Source organism: Neofelis nebulosa, chromosome 17, assembly GCF_028018385.1.
Source record: "Neofelis nebulosa isolate mNeoNeb1 chromosome 17, mNeoNeb1.pri, whole genome shotgun sequence".
NCBI lineage: Eukaryota > Metazoa > Chordata > Mammalia > Carnivora > Felidae > Neofelis > Neofelis nebulosa.
In genome coordinates, this window is record NC_080798.1 from 22,878,010 (window position 1) to 22,890,423 (window position 12,414).

At 50.0% G+C, this 12,414-nt stretch overlaps 1 long non-coding RNA gene across 1 annotated transcript; it reads right to left on the reverse strand.

The window, feature by feature from the left end:
- Positions 1-10,848: 10,848 nt before the first annotated feature.
- Positions 10,849-12,016, reverse strand: LOC131499415 (uncharacterized). The gene is made up of 2 exons (XR_009255863.1): positions 11,876-12,016; positions 10,849-11,777 (listed from the first exon to the last, which is right to left on the reverse strand). It is a non-coding gene; the product is annotated as an uncharacterized LOC131499415 (long non-coding RNA).
- Positions 12,017-12,414: the final 398 nt, after the last annotated feature.

Sequence of the window (12,414 nt, forward strand, 5' to 3'; positions counted from 1 at the left end):
AATCCCAACGCCAAAGGCATGCTGTCGTGATTTCGATTTTAAAGCTCCGAGGCAGACCTTGCTGGGCAGAGGGGATTGGAGAGCCTGCTCCCAGCCTGCAAAGATAATCGAGTCCTGTCTACTGAAGGCGGGCCCAGCATTTTCAGTTAATATAATTATATGGAATTACGGAGCCACTTGCATTATTGAGGTAAAATTAGACTTTGTCATCAGCATCACCCAAATCCCTGCCTCTTTTGAGGTTAGATGCTTGTCCATGAATCATAATGCACAGGGGTCTCCAGGCTGGAGACTGTCCGCCGGAGATGGAGCTGGTGTTGTCCACCCCCCTGGAGGGTCTGTGTCATGGGGCAAGAGGAGAAGAGCCAGCCTGCAGGCCCCCAGGGCTGCAGGGCTGACCGTGGATGCAGGAAGACAGGACAGTGGGCTTCTGCAAGAAGTGTAGGGGCACAGGGGCAGAAGAGGGGCAGGACGTAAGGTTGACCACCTGAGGCAGACCCTCAGTAGCATCCAGACTCTCATAGGAGATGCCTTGGTGGAGGGAGGGGAGGGCGTTCCTCACCCCTGCCCCTGACTGAGCTCTCAACGCCTTCCCCTTCTGCCTCTCCCACCTGCCCAGCCTGACCATCCTGGGGGTCAGTCCCAGCTCCCAGCTTCTCCCGACTCAGGCACCTGCCTCTGTGTCTGTTATCTCAACAGTTCCCTCTGACTCTCCCTCCAAGATAAAGCAGGCCATCTGAGACTGACCACAGCCAGAAGCCACTCAGCAATGGGCAATTCGGTGGCAGGTGGTGAGGTTGCCTTGACGCAGCAGAGGTGCTGGGAGAGCACCTGGCAAGCCCCAGAAACACACCTGCAGGGACACCTTGTTCCCCTCTGTAAAGTGGGAACGGTAGGTACCCATAGCCGAGCTAAGGGAACACCTGACAATGCAAATGGACCCATAGGGGTTGTGCCGTCTTGCTCACTGCTCAGCCCTCGGTGTCCAGACGGGCCCTGGGACATAGCATGGTCTCCACTAGTGTGGGCCAGAAGACCAGTAGAGTGGCAGCAGCCTTTATAATTTTAGTGATGATGATGATAATGATTTTCCTGGAACACTTACCAAGTACCTGGATCTCCACAAACAGATTTCAGTCCCTTCTAAAGACACTCCTGTAAAGCGAGTGCCAGTTTTCAGGCTCTTTACGGATTGAGGTGCTGGGCTTTGAATAATGACACTGTGCCTTCATGACCGGATTACTTAACCTCTCTGGCCTTGAACGTCTTTATCTGCAAAATGGGCACAACCAAGGCACCTACTTTGTGAGTTTACAGTATTAAATGAGATAATGCACGTAAGTTGCTCGGGATAGCGCCTGCCTCCTGGTAAACACTAATGGAGGCAGGTTCATATCGCTTTTATCATTATTCTGCGTCTTCTCTCACGTGGCTATTGCAAGAGTCACACTTTGACAAATTCCTGAGTCAAAGCCCATTTGGGTGCCCCATCCAGGGACAGCTGCCTAGTGGGCAAGACCCCAGAAAGAATGAAAATGTGGAGCCCCTCATCTGGGCGGCTCAGTGACTTAAGTGTCCAGCTCTTAATTTCGTCTCAGGTAATGATCTCACGGTTCATGGGTTCGAGCCCTGTGTCAGGCTCCACGCTGACAGTGTGGAGCCTGCTTGGGACTCTCTCTCTCTCTCTCTCTCTCTCTCTCTCTTTCTCTCTGCCCCTTCCCCAGTCGCATGCTCGCTCTCTTTTTCAAAATAAATAAATAAACATTAAAAAAAAAAAAAAAAGAAAATGTGGAGGCCTTTGTTCAAAGGCCAGGGGAAAATGCTGTGAAAGGTATTAAAATATGAAGTGTTTTCTTCTGCTGTCTTTCTCTGGACTGGTTTCTGGGCTGGTGTTTTAAAATTACTACTTAGTATCATTCAGTTGGGGAGGAGAAACTTCATCTGGAAGGTTCTGTCTCTTTGGCTGTGGGGGCACTGAGAAGCTGGGACATGCTTTCAGAGAAGCTGCTCCTGTCCCCACACTGCCACTCTGAGGACTGCAGGAGATCCTCTCCGAGACGACCCCAGGGCCACAGGTGGGATTCCAGGTTGTGCTGGGCAGGGCGAGGGGCAGGTGACCAGGCCACTAGGGAGCAATCCAGCCTCAGGGAGTCAGGAGGGAGTGGGTGGTTTTTAATCTCAGGACTGAAAAAACACTAATAACTTTTTTCTTTCTTTTTTCCTTTTCTTTCTTTCTTTCTTTCTTTCTTTCTTCCTTTCCTTTCTTTCTTTTTTTTTCTGACGCATAAAAAGCAAAGAATATTCATCTGATTCTCTCCCCTCCTTTGACAGGGTATATGATAATAGGATGGTTTGTGTCTACAAAGGTCGGGGATGAAAATTCACAACTCTCTCTACACACATATGCAGCACAATTATAAAGATTGAAGGACAAACAAATATGGGCCATCCTGGGGCTTTTCTGCTTTCTCCTCCACCCCCTCATCTACATACATGTACATGTACCTGTACACACATACAAGTGTAGATACGCATGTACACATATTCACATATATCCAAATCATATATATCATGACCTGAATTTAAGCAAGAGAGTGAGAATGACTCAGAACGAGGGATTTCATCAGTTGCTCTGTACACTGCCCACTCCCCACCCGAATGACAAAATTGCCTGAAAGGATAAAGTATAAATGAGGTCAAGTGGGTTGCAAAATGGCAGGAACTGGAATTTTCCCCATGGAAACTCCTGGGTGCAGAAGGCCACCTTCCTAGGGCTGGAAAGCAGCGTCTGAGGCCATTTTCTCTCTTCAGTTCCCTGATGTCCTCCCAGACAGCAGGGGGCGCTGTCTGCAGGGGAATCCTTAGCCCCTATGGTACAAAGGACAAACCTGGAGCCCAGAGAGCTTGAGATACATATCTCAGGTCACACAGCAAAAACCCATGTCCCTTCTGGCCCAGGCTGTATCATACCTGGGAAGCTGAGAAACTGAACAACAAGAAAGGACGGGTCTGGGAGCTCAAGGGGGTGGCTAACCTTGGGATGCCGGCATGTTCACAATGAGCCTCGCCCCAATCTGACCACTGCAACCGGGTGCTCTCTGGGCTCAAAACCATAGTCTCCTTCCCAGCCCTCTAGAACCCACTTGTAAGTCTCCTTTTCCAATTATGCCATAACTAGCGATAACAAGTTCCAATTATGCCGTAACTAGCGATAACAAGTTACAATGGCAAGAGTGATGGTGATCCTAACACTTGCTGGGCACTTGCTACACACCAGCCTATACACAAAGTGCTTCGTGTGACTGACTTCACCCAATCCTCATACGTGATGAGGATTCTGAGGCCCAGACATGGGAATGACTGCTAAGGTCACACAGCCAGTGGATGGGGAAGGGCCTGGGTTCCAGTCCAGCCGGGATGCTGTAGAGAACCATTTATCCCACATGGCATAATCCAGGTCCTCGGGACCCCTTTTCCCATGTGGAGCCAGCTCTGCATCTGTTTCTCCACGTGGGGAGCACAAACACCGTCTCAGATCTCACAGGAAAAGGCTGGAGGCTGAGAGGGTGGGCCTGGAAACCAGATGGCCCTGAATTGGGATCCAGCCACTCCTACTCCTACCTGTGAGACCTCAGGCCAAAGACTTCCGTAAGCCTGTTTCTTCATCTGGAAGATGGGGTGAAAATGAGCCTACCTCAGAGGTGGTGGATAGGGGAGAGGGGTAAGATACGTACCTGAACCGTTTGGTTGTCACGATGAGTTCCCTGAATACGGTATCTGCTCCAGGTGGGCTGGTCATTGTGAAGGGGGAATGGGGCCAGAAGGGGGCAGGAATAGCATAGCAGAACCTTTTTCTGCACTTCCTAAGACCTCCCTCTCCAGGAAGCCCTCCTTGACTGCCTCAGGCCCTACAAGCTTTCCACCTGCATATCTGTTGACCCTGTGTCTGCCATCATTTTGGAGCTGAGCGTCCCGTTTCCCTGTCAGTGGGGAGCTCCTGGAGGGACCATGAATGTCAGAGTAAACACATGGTACTTACACAATCACTGTGATTGCTAAGCCCACATTTATCTTCAATGTAGAATGAACATTTGTCCATAATAGGCCACCTTGGCTTGGGGTTCTACCGGACCCCCAGGCCATTTTCTGCCATACTTCTCTGCCTTCTACCTCAGTTCCTTCTAGCACAGGGGTCTCTTCAAGGGCACCTTCTAGAGTTGCCCACAAACCTTAGGTGATGGGTGTCTCAGTCCCTTTGGCTTTGTCACAGAGCATGTCGGGAACCCACCAGTGCCCATGGTTATGGTTCTGTCACTGGGAGTTAGTGGGATTTCTGGCAGTGTTGTGTCCATTCCATGTATGTCCCCATGGCCATGTCTGGCCACCTGTATACACGTGCATGCATGTATGAGTTCATGTGTGTGCGTCTGTGTACCCTTGGTGCACACGTGTGAATATCTGTGTGAACACATCTGTACATGTGTGTCTGTGCGTTTGAGTGTTTGAGTGTGTGTGTTGGCTGTCTGAGCAGCGCGGGCCCACATGTGCACACGGGTCTCCGGGCTGGTGTCCCTGTGCAGCATGTGGAGGTCTGTATGCCTGTGTGAAGGCACCAACAAGGGGACAGGCACAGCTATTTTGAGGTCCTGAGTCACCACTCAAAAAGGAATGTTCACTGGGTTATTAATAAGAAAGCTGGAGCCCTTGACGACAAATGATGATATGCCTTTTCAGAAGGAGGAGGAAAACGTTTGCAGCCTGGACAAAGCTACGTGGCACAGGAGACGGAGCAGAGTGTCTAAGTCCCAGGGTTTGAGGCTGAATCCCAGGCACACTGCTACCCTGCCCCCTTGTGACTTTGAGCTCTGCCCTCGATGGGCAAAGTGGGGGCAACAGAATAACTAGGAGGTGGAAAAGCTGGCTCTGGGCTCCAGATGGACTCAGAGTACAGGATCTGTGCCTTCCTGGCTGAGGTAGCTAACCTTTGTGGCCTGGAATGTCTTTATCTGTAAAATGGGCATAATCAAGGCTCCCATTTTGTGGTTTACAGCATTAAATGAGATCATCAACATAAATTGCTCAGGATAGCGCCTGCCTCCTGGTAAACGCTAATCACTTTTACTATCATTCTGCTACCGTGCATCCTATCTCACGTGGATATTGCAAGAAAATTCCTGAGCCAAAGCCCGTTGGGGTCCCACAACCAGGGACAGCTGCCTAGTGGGCAAGACCCCATGAAGATTGAAAATGGGGAGCCCTGTGTTCAAAGAGCAGGGGGAAAATGCTGCTAAAGGTGTTAAGATATGAAGCGTTTTCCTTTCTTCTGCTTTCTGTGGACTTGTCATGGTGTTTTTAAATTACCATTTAATGTCCTCCTGCAAAAAGAAAAATTAAAACTTTAAATTATTAGCATACATTTCACTGTTCACCTTAAACCATGCCATGCCAATTTTAAATACAAACATAAAAGCAGAACTCATGGGCAGAATCACCAAAATTATACAATCTGTGTCTCGTAGCTGCTATGTCCATATGTATTTCATTCAGAACAGAGGGAAGACGGCACACAACTTACTCAGATGTTTTTATTTCATTTCTTGATTCACACACATTCTCCCAACACTCTCTACTATCAAGATTCTGGCGATTAAATTCTTAAAGAATTTCAAGACAACGGAAGGAGCGCATGAAACCGAGCACAGGGCGCTTGGGAGCATGGGGTCCCGTGCCACCACAGAGGTCACAGGGCCTTGAAGTCACGCTGCCCACCCCCAGCCCGGCCTTGGTGGCCGCCATGGCGGTTCTCTGCACGACCCCCCATTCCCACCCCCCACGAACTCCAGGGACCAGGTGATAAACACAGCCACATCTCTCCGCCAGATGCCTCTTGCGGAAGTCAGTGCACCAGCCAATTCCACCCATGCTAACTCCACCGCATTGAGCCACAGCACTAATTAAAATCCCTCCCATAAAAGTTGTTATCTCCCAGATGCTCCGTAAGCGTGGAATATGCCCCAGGTCCCGCGTCAGGGTGTGCCCGTGTGCGCGGGTCTGACTCTTATGGAGCAGCCTTGGGAATGGGCTCGGTGCTGCACTTGGTGTGACCGAGAGTCCAGTGGTCCCCAGCACCGGCTCGGCTGAGGGTGGGTGGGGCCAGAGCCTGGCCAAGGACAAAGATGGGCCTGAGAGCTGAATGGAGGTGGCCCTACCGCTAGGTGAGGAACGGAAGCAGGTCACCGCCTCGGGACTGAAGGACTCTACACAGGACAGGTCAATATGTGCGAGCCCCGCCCCATCAGCCCAGCTGGGTCTGGCCCACAGGAACCTTCTGGAGTCAGCCCCCTGCCAAATCCTTCCGTGCCTCCAGTTTCTACTATGAGCCAATTGCTGGGCACCTACTACATTCCAGGCTAAGAACTGAACACAGAGTATCTCATTTAATCCTACAACCCACTCATAGGAAAACATATGGGCTCATTTTTCAGATCAAGAAACTGAGGCACGGGAATGGCACAGTGAGTAAGCGATGGAACTGAGACCTAAGCCCAAGGGTGTGCTCTGTGTGGGGGGGGTGGCCTGCCGGGACCTTAGCCTGTCAGCAGCCCCCTGGCTAGTCCAGATGGGAGTTCCCCACTAGAGAGCGGCCACACCCCTGCCGCTGGGTGTGGTACCCGCTTTGGTACCCCCTGAGGGCATGAGGTCTTGAGGGAGCCACCTGTGAGCTGCCCTGCTGCCCTCCGTCTCCTCCAAGTAGAGAGAACACTTTACAATAGCTCCTTCCATTTCTTTTCCATCAACAACAAAACAACTAATTTCTCTTGGTAGAGATTGTTTCTGTGAAGAGCAATAAGGTGCCTCCCCAGGAGGCGTCATTATCATGAAAGCATCAGTCTGGGATGGGGTGGGGGTACTCCGCTCCCCATGGAGCCTCTGCCGGCTGCCCAGCCAGGGCCTGCTTTGCACACCCCTCTGCGCCTGCTCTCACCAGCCAGGATGACAGCACAGCTCACAGGCCCCAACCGGGGTCTGCACCCCTGGGGAGGGCAGGCCCTCACGTGAGGGAGGCACATCCCTCGGCGCCCGCCCAGCACACACAGTTACAGCCTTGGGAAGCCGCCACTTGCCATAAAATGCCAAGCGGCCCAGCTGTCCACAACCGGTTCAAGCCGCCTGGCGGACTCGGTCAGAGGAATCCATAAACAGGGCTGGATGGAGGAAGGGTGGTTAACGAGGCGTCTGCCTGCCATCCCACGCAGAGGCCGACGGGGGCCCCACCTGCTTCCCAGGAGGAGGAAGGGCGGTGGGCCAGCAGCCAAGCTGGGAAGGCAGAGGAAGAGACTTCAGAGTTCAGGGCTCCCTGGGAAACCCTGGGCTTGGCGGCCGAGTCTCTGACCCCTGGAGGCCACCCTGCCCGCTGCACACCCGGCCTCTGACCCTCCTGCAGCCGACACCCTCACAGCAGCATGTGGATGGACCCAGGCCACTCACCCACCTGCTCCCGGGTCCCCTGAAAGCTGAGTCTGCCCCCAGCAGCCCCCAAGGCCTTCGGGGAGAGGAATGTTCCTGCCGGGCACACACAGTGTGCTAATAAAGACTCAAACAGACCCCGGCTTCAGAGTCCCTCTGCCAGAAGATCAGGCACCAGCTTGTGTTTGCAATGGACCTTCACAGGAGCCAGGAAAGCATGGACCCTCTGCTGAGGTGACAGCCGCAGGACCGAGGTCAGGGCGGGGTCTCGTGCCTGATAATCAGGCAGGAAGAAGCCTGATATCTGTGCATAAATGAGATCCGTTTGTCAAATACAAGTACCTCGTAAATGAAATGGCAGGGGGCCAAAAATAACCATGCTGCAGCCCCACGGATGCTCTGACGGATTTGCATGTTGAAGTTTCTGGGACTGTGCACACAGTTTTGGTGAGGGCAGACCCGGGGATAATACCCCTAAAAGATTCGATCGAAATCAGCTGGGATGTGACCTGGCCAGAGCCCCCCGTGGCCATCCCAGGGCGGGGTGCCAGTGTGGCTCTCCCTGCACGGAGCCCGTGTCTGCAGGAGGAGTTCAAGGTGAGGATGGTCATTGGAGAAAATGAACCGGTGCAAGGGCTCCTGGCTGGCATTAAGAGTTACACCCACTGCTTCCGCATTAATGCTCCTCAGGTGGTCGCGAGAGATTCACGCCTTTGGATCAGAATAGAGCGTGAATGGGGCGCCTGGGTGGCGCAGTCGGTTGGGCGTCCGACTTCAGCCAGGTCACGATCTCGCGGTCCGTGAGTTCGAGCCCCGCGTCAGGCTCTGGGCTGATGGCTCGGAGCCTGGAGCCTGTTTCTGATTCTGTGTCTCCCTCTCTCTCTGCCCCTCCCCCGTTCATGCTCTGTCTCTCTCTGTCCCAAAAAAAAATAAATAAAAAATGTTGAAAAAAAAAAAAAAAAAAAAAAAAAAAAAAAAAAAAAAGAATAGAGCGTGAAGAGTGATTTTCCTGAAGGACCGGGCCATGATCAGGAGGGCAGAAACAGCTCATAAATATGGCCCTGTGGCTAAAAGGCGATACACTCGGTATTCACATGGGTTATGGCATAATCAATATTGTCATTAACTTCATCTATAACTGGAGCTGATCCTGACTAACTGTGGTCGAGCAAGCTTTATAAATAAGGTGCTCCTCAGAACTATACCCCGAGGGACGGGCCCGGCTAAGCTAGCTCGCTGGGGGGAACGGCCAGGCATGCACGGCTGCCACATGGGCTTCCCGAGAGAAGCAGGCCTCGGCTCGGCAACCCAGGGGACCTTTCCAACAAGAGGTGGCCTCAGGGACGTCCCTCTGAAGGCTCTCGTCAGGGTCCCAGAAATTGGCATGAGGAAAGCCTTCGTAATGAAATGAAACCCACAGCCTTGCAAGAAAAGATTTCATTTTGTACATAATTAATAATAGCTTATTCCCCTTTTTTCTTTATTACAGAAGAAAATAAGTTATTGATTTCAACCACAAAGATAACTATTTGCATAACATAGCTGATTATGTGCTGTAACTGGTCCAGATGGAATTAATTTGCTTGAACCATATTATATAATTTTCTTAAACAGGTAAAGATTTCATATCCAGGAATATTTCTAGTTGATTAGCAAAGCCCCTGATCTCATCGCAACTGGCTTACGAAGACGCATCTTGAATCCCCTGTCCTGCATGGTCAGAAAATGAATTATTTCTAAAACCAATTCCACCAGAGAACTAAGGTACTTTTCAACCATTTGGAGACGGCACAGGAGGGAGGGGGAGAGCGTCTCTTATTCAACAGACACCTGCATCACGCTGCCTCATCCTGCGGCTCGTGGCCTAATTATTTCAGAAGGCTAGTTTCCCACGTCAGGCGTATTCATTTTTAGCCTTGATCACCTCATTTCTCCAGCCTGCAGATCAAGGTGCACCTTGAACCATACACAATGCTTCCTGGGCCTCCGGGTCAAACCTGTGTCCTTTGCTTTGAGTGTGCCTTCCTTCCGGTCCTCGGGACGAGGAAGCAAGAGGTTCAAGATGGTTTTGCCAAGTACCAGCCTCTCCGCTGGGCCAGTCCACTCCTCTGCCCGGGCTGGAAGGGTATGGCCTGCATTAAAACTCCCTGTGACGGCGATACCCATCCCTGGGCTGCAGAGAGCCCGTGAGCCAGGGGCACACTACTGTCGGAACGTCTTAGCTCCTGAAAAAAAAATTCTGGAGCAGATCTGACATCCTGCTAAGATGTGATATAACTGGGTGGTGAGCACGTCTGTGTTTATTACGTTATTTGTGTTGGTCTTTATGTTTGAAATATTTCATAATAGCCCATAAATCCAAAAATAACTTTGAAGGAAAGGTAGACAGATGAAGGCTTTATCTCGATCAGAACTTGTAAATGACTAGACCCCTAGGTGTCGCTTTACATAATAACTGCAAATATAAGGGTAATACTGCATTTATTTATATTTATAGTTAAGGGGCATTTATGATTTAACTGAAATGTTGTAGTAAAAGATCTGGCTACTTTCTGTTAAGGGACAGCACTGCAGACTTAGAGGCTGCCTTGCATAGATGAGGCGTTAGGCCAGATGGCTGGAGTCCGCTGCCCCAAGTCCAGAGCAGTCAAGTTCAAAGTCTCCTGGCCTCTAGGGAATTTATCTCCAAATAACCCTTGAATAACCTATGACTCACCCTCCTTCCCCTGCTTGGCACACTGACAATTGATCAGTTTTATAGAATTGGGAAGTCTAACTTAGGTTTTGCCAAAGACAGAGACCTGTATGAAGCCTGTCCCCAAGGCACAGCAGGCTGTGTTACTCTGCATTTCAGAGTCCCAGACAAGCTCCAGATCAGAGAGGCAATGTGAGAACTTCAATCAAGAGGGCCTGGGAGCTCTCTGGAGGTTTTGAGCAATCTGGTAGCAAAGGGTCTTAAATCCCAAATTGTCCCTCGAAGAGCCCAGGGTCAACCACTCACCCAGCATTATGCCCACTTGTGCCCCCTTCCAGACACATCTGGACAAGGTGTGGCCCTCACCAAGTAGATCAGGAGCATAAGCTAACTACCACTTTCCATAGAAGAGCAAATCAAGACATTGTCCCAAGTGATAAGACCTTCTGTTGATGCTTAGAGAAAGCAATTTGTGCTTCTACAACCCTACCCCCACCCCCCGGATGGCCTCGTCCTTGGCTCGGATGTGTGTGGAAATGGGCCTAGAAAGGAGGCATTTGCACACGAAGGGAGCATGAATGCCGATGTGAGTTTACATCACTCCCCAAGCTTCTGTACATGTGGAGGAGAGCCTCGATCCTTGGAGAACAAAAAAGGAAAAAAAAAAAAAAAAAACAAGAGGGGACTTAATAGAAAAAGATCTTTTTATTAAAAAACCATGAATACAACCGCATTCATTCAACCTTAGAAATGTTGTGATGGCTTTTCTGCACGGCGATGTATTTAGATGGGAATATGTCATTAATATAAACAGCAGAAAAGAAACTATTAAAGTAACACAATTTAAAACTGAGCAAACCCGAGTGTTTGATTAAAGTTTTTATACATTCTGTACACATGAGCAGGTCACAGAGAACCCTAATATTTTTGTTGATTTTTAATTTGCTCAAGGTGTGATATCTGAAATGTTAAAATTTCACTAATTTGTATTTGAAATTAGGAGGCAGATCCAAAAGGAGGATTTTCAGTCTGATTTTTCTCGACTGTCTTTAGATGTTCCGGAGAAGTCTACAGCAGAACAGTAACTCAACCTAATGTCAGCCTGAGCAAAAGGCAATCTCCCCTCCCTACGTGCTGTAAGGCAGTACACATTTGCTGGAGTTGCGTTGAATGTAAATACATATGGTGAATATTAACTTTGACGATGGGGCCTAATTCCATATATGTTTTAATGCCTGCCTATTCCTGTGGAAGGTTTCTAAATTTTAAAAAATCCCCAGTTCCTCCGGTCCTGTACTACACATCATGTCCTCTTTAGTGGGCAGGTTTATTTTTCCGTGATTGATAATTAGCGGACCGGCTTCTCCCGCCTCCCAGGAATGTAGGACCTCTGCCATGGGCTCAGGAATGCCTCCCCCCACCCCCGTTTGTGGCCAGGCAGGGCCCATTCTCTCCAGGAGAGTCGCGTGCTCCTACGGTCTGGTTCATTCCTCTCATCAGAGGCCTGTGCCCAGCCCATACTGGCCCCCCGAATGCCATCATCTGGTTCCAGATTTGGGCACACGCTTTCAAAACCATCTCCTGCAGAAGACTGGCAGATGTGTGGGCTGGTGGGCTGGAGGGGGACATCAGACATGTTTGTCACAGAGCTGGGAGCCCGGACACCACCCCCTCAGCAGACAGCAGCTCACCGGCCTCACGGAAATAACTTACTGTAATACGACGATTTGGATGGCCAAATTACAGCAACCCATCTTTATTCCACTCACAGCCGCTGGAATTCTGATATGATGACACCCAGAATTATTGCTCTGTCATTAAAAAAAAAAAAAAAAAAAAAAGAACGAGTGGTAATGTTTTGAGCGTTCCCCTCCGAAATATCGGATGATGGCAGCACAGGGTGGCCACGGGGTGGTCGCCGGATGCACGTGGTCGGGGGAGGGTGTCCGTCTCTCCACGGGCGTCAATGCAAAGTTCTTTTGTGGGCAGCCTCAATCTGAGTGTGAATCATCCAACGGGCCTCATCTGAGTGAAATACCTTTAAGACTTCTCCTTCTTAAACTCTTAGAGATCTATCTTGTCTGCGGCAAGGAGCCTCATTTTCATGTTGGAACAGATGGGGCAAAATTGTCATTAACAGAAACTGACAACTCTAAAACTGAAATATAGATTTAGAAAGGAATCTAATGAATTAAATCAATGTTATTGCAGTGAAAGCCAAAGAAATTATTAGTGATTTGTAAAGTTACCCT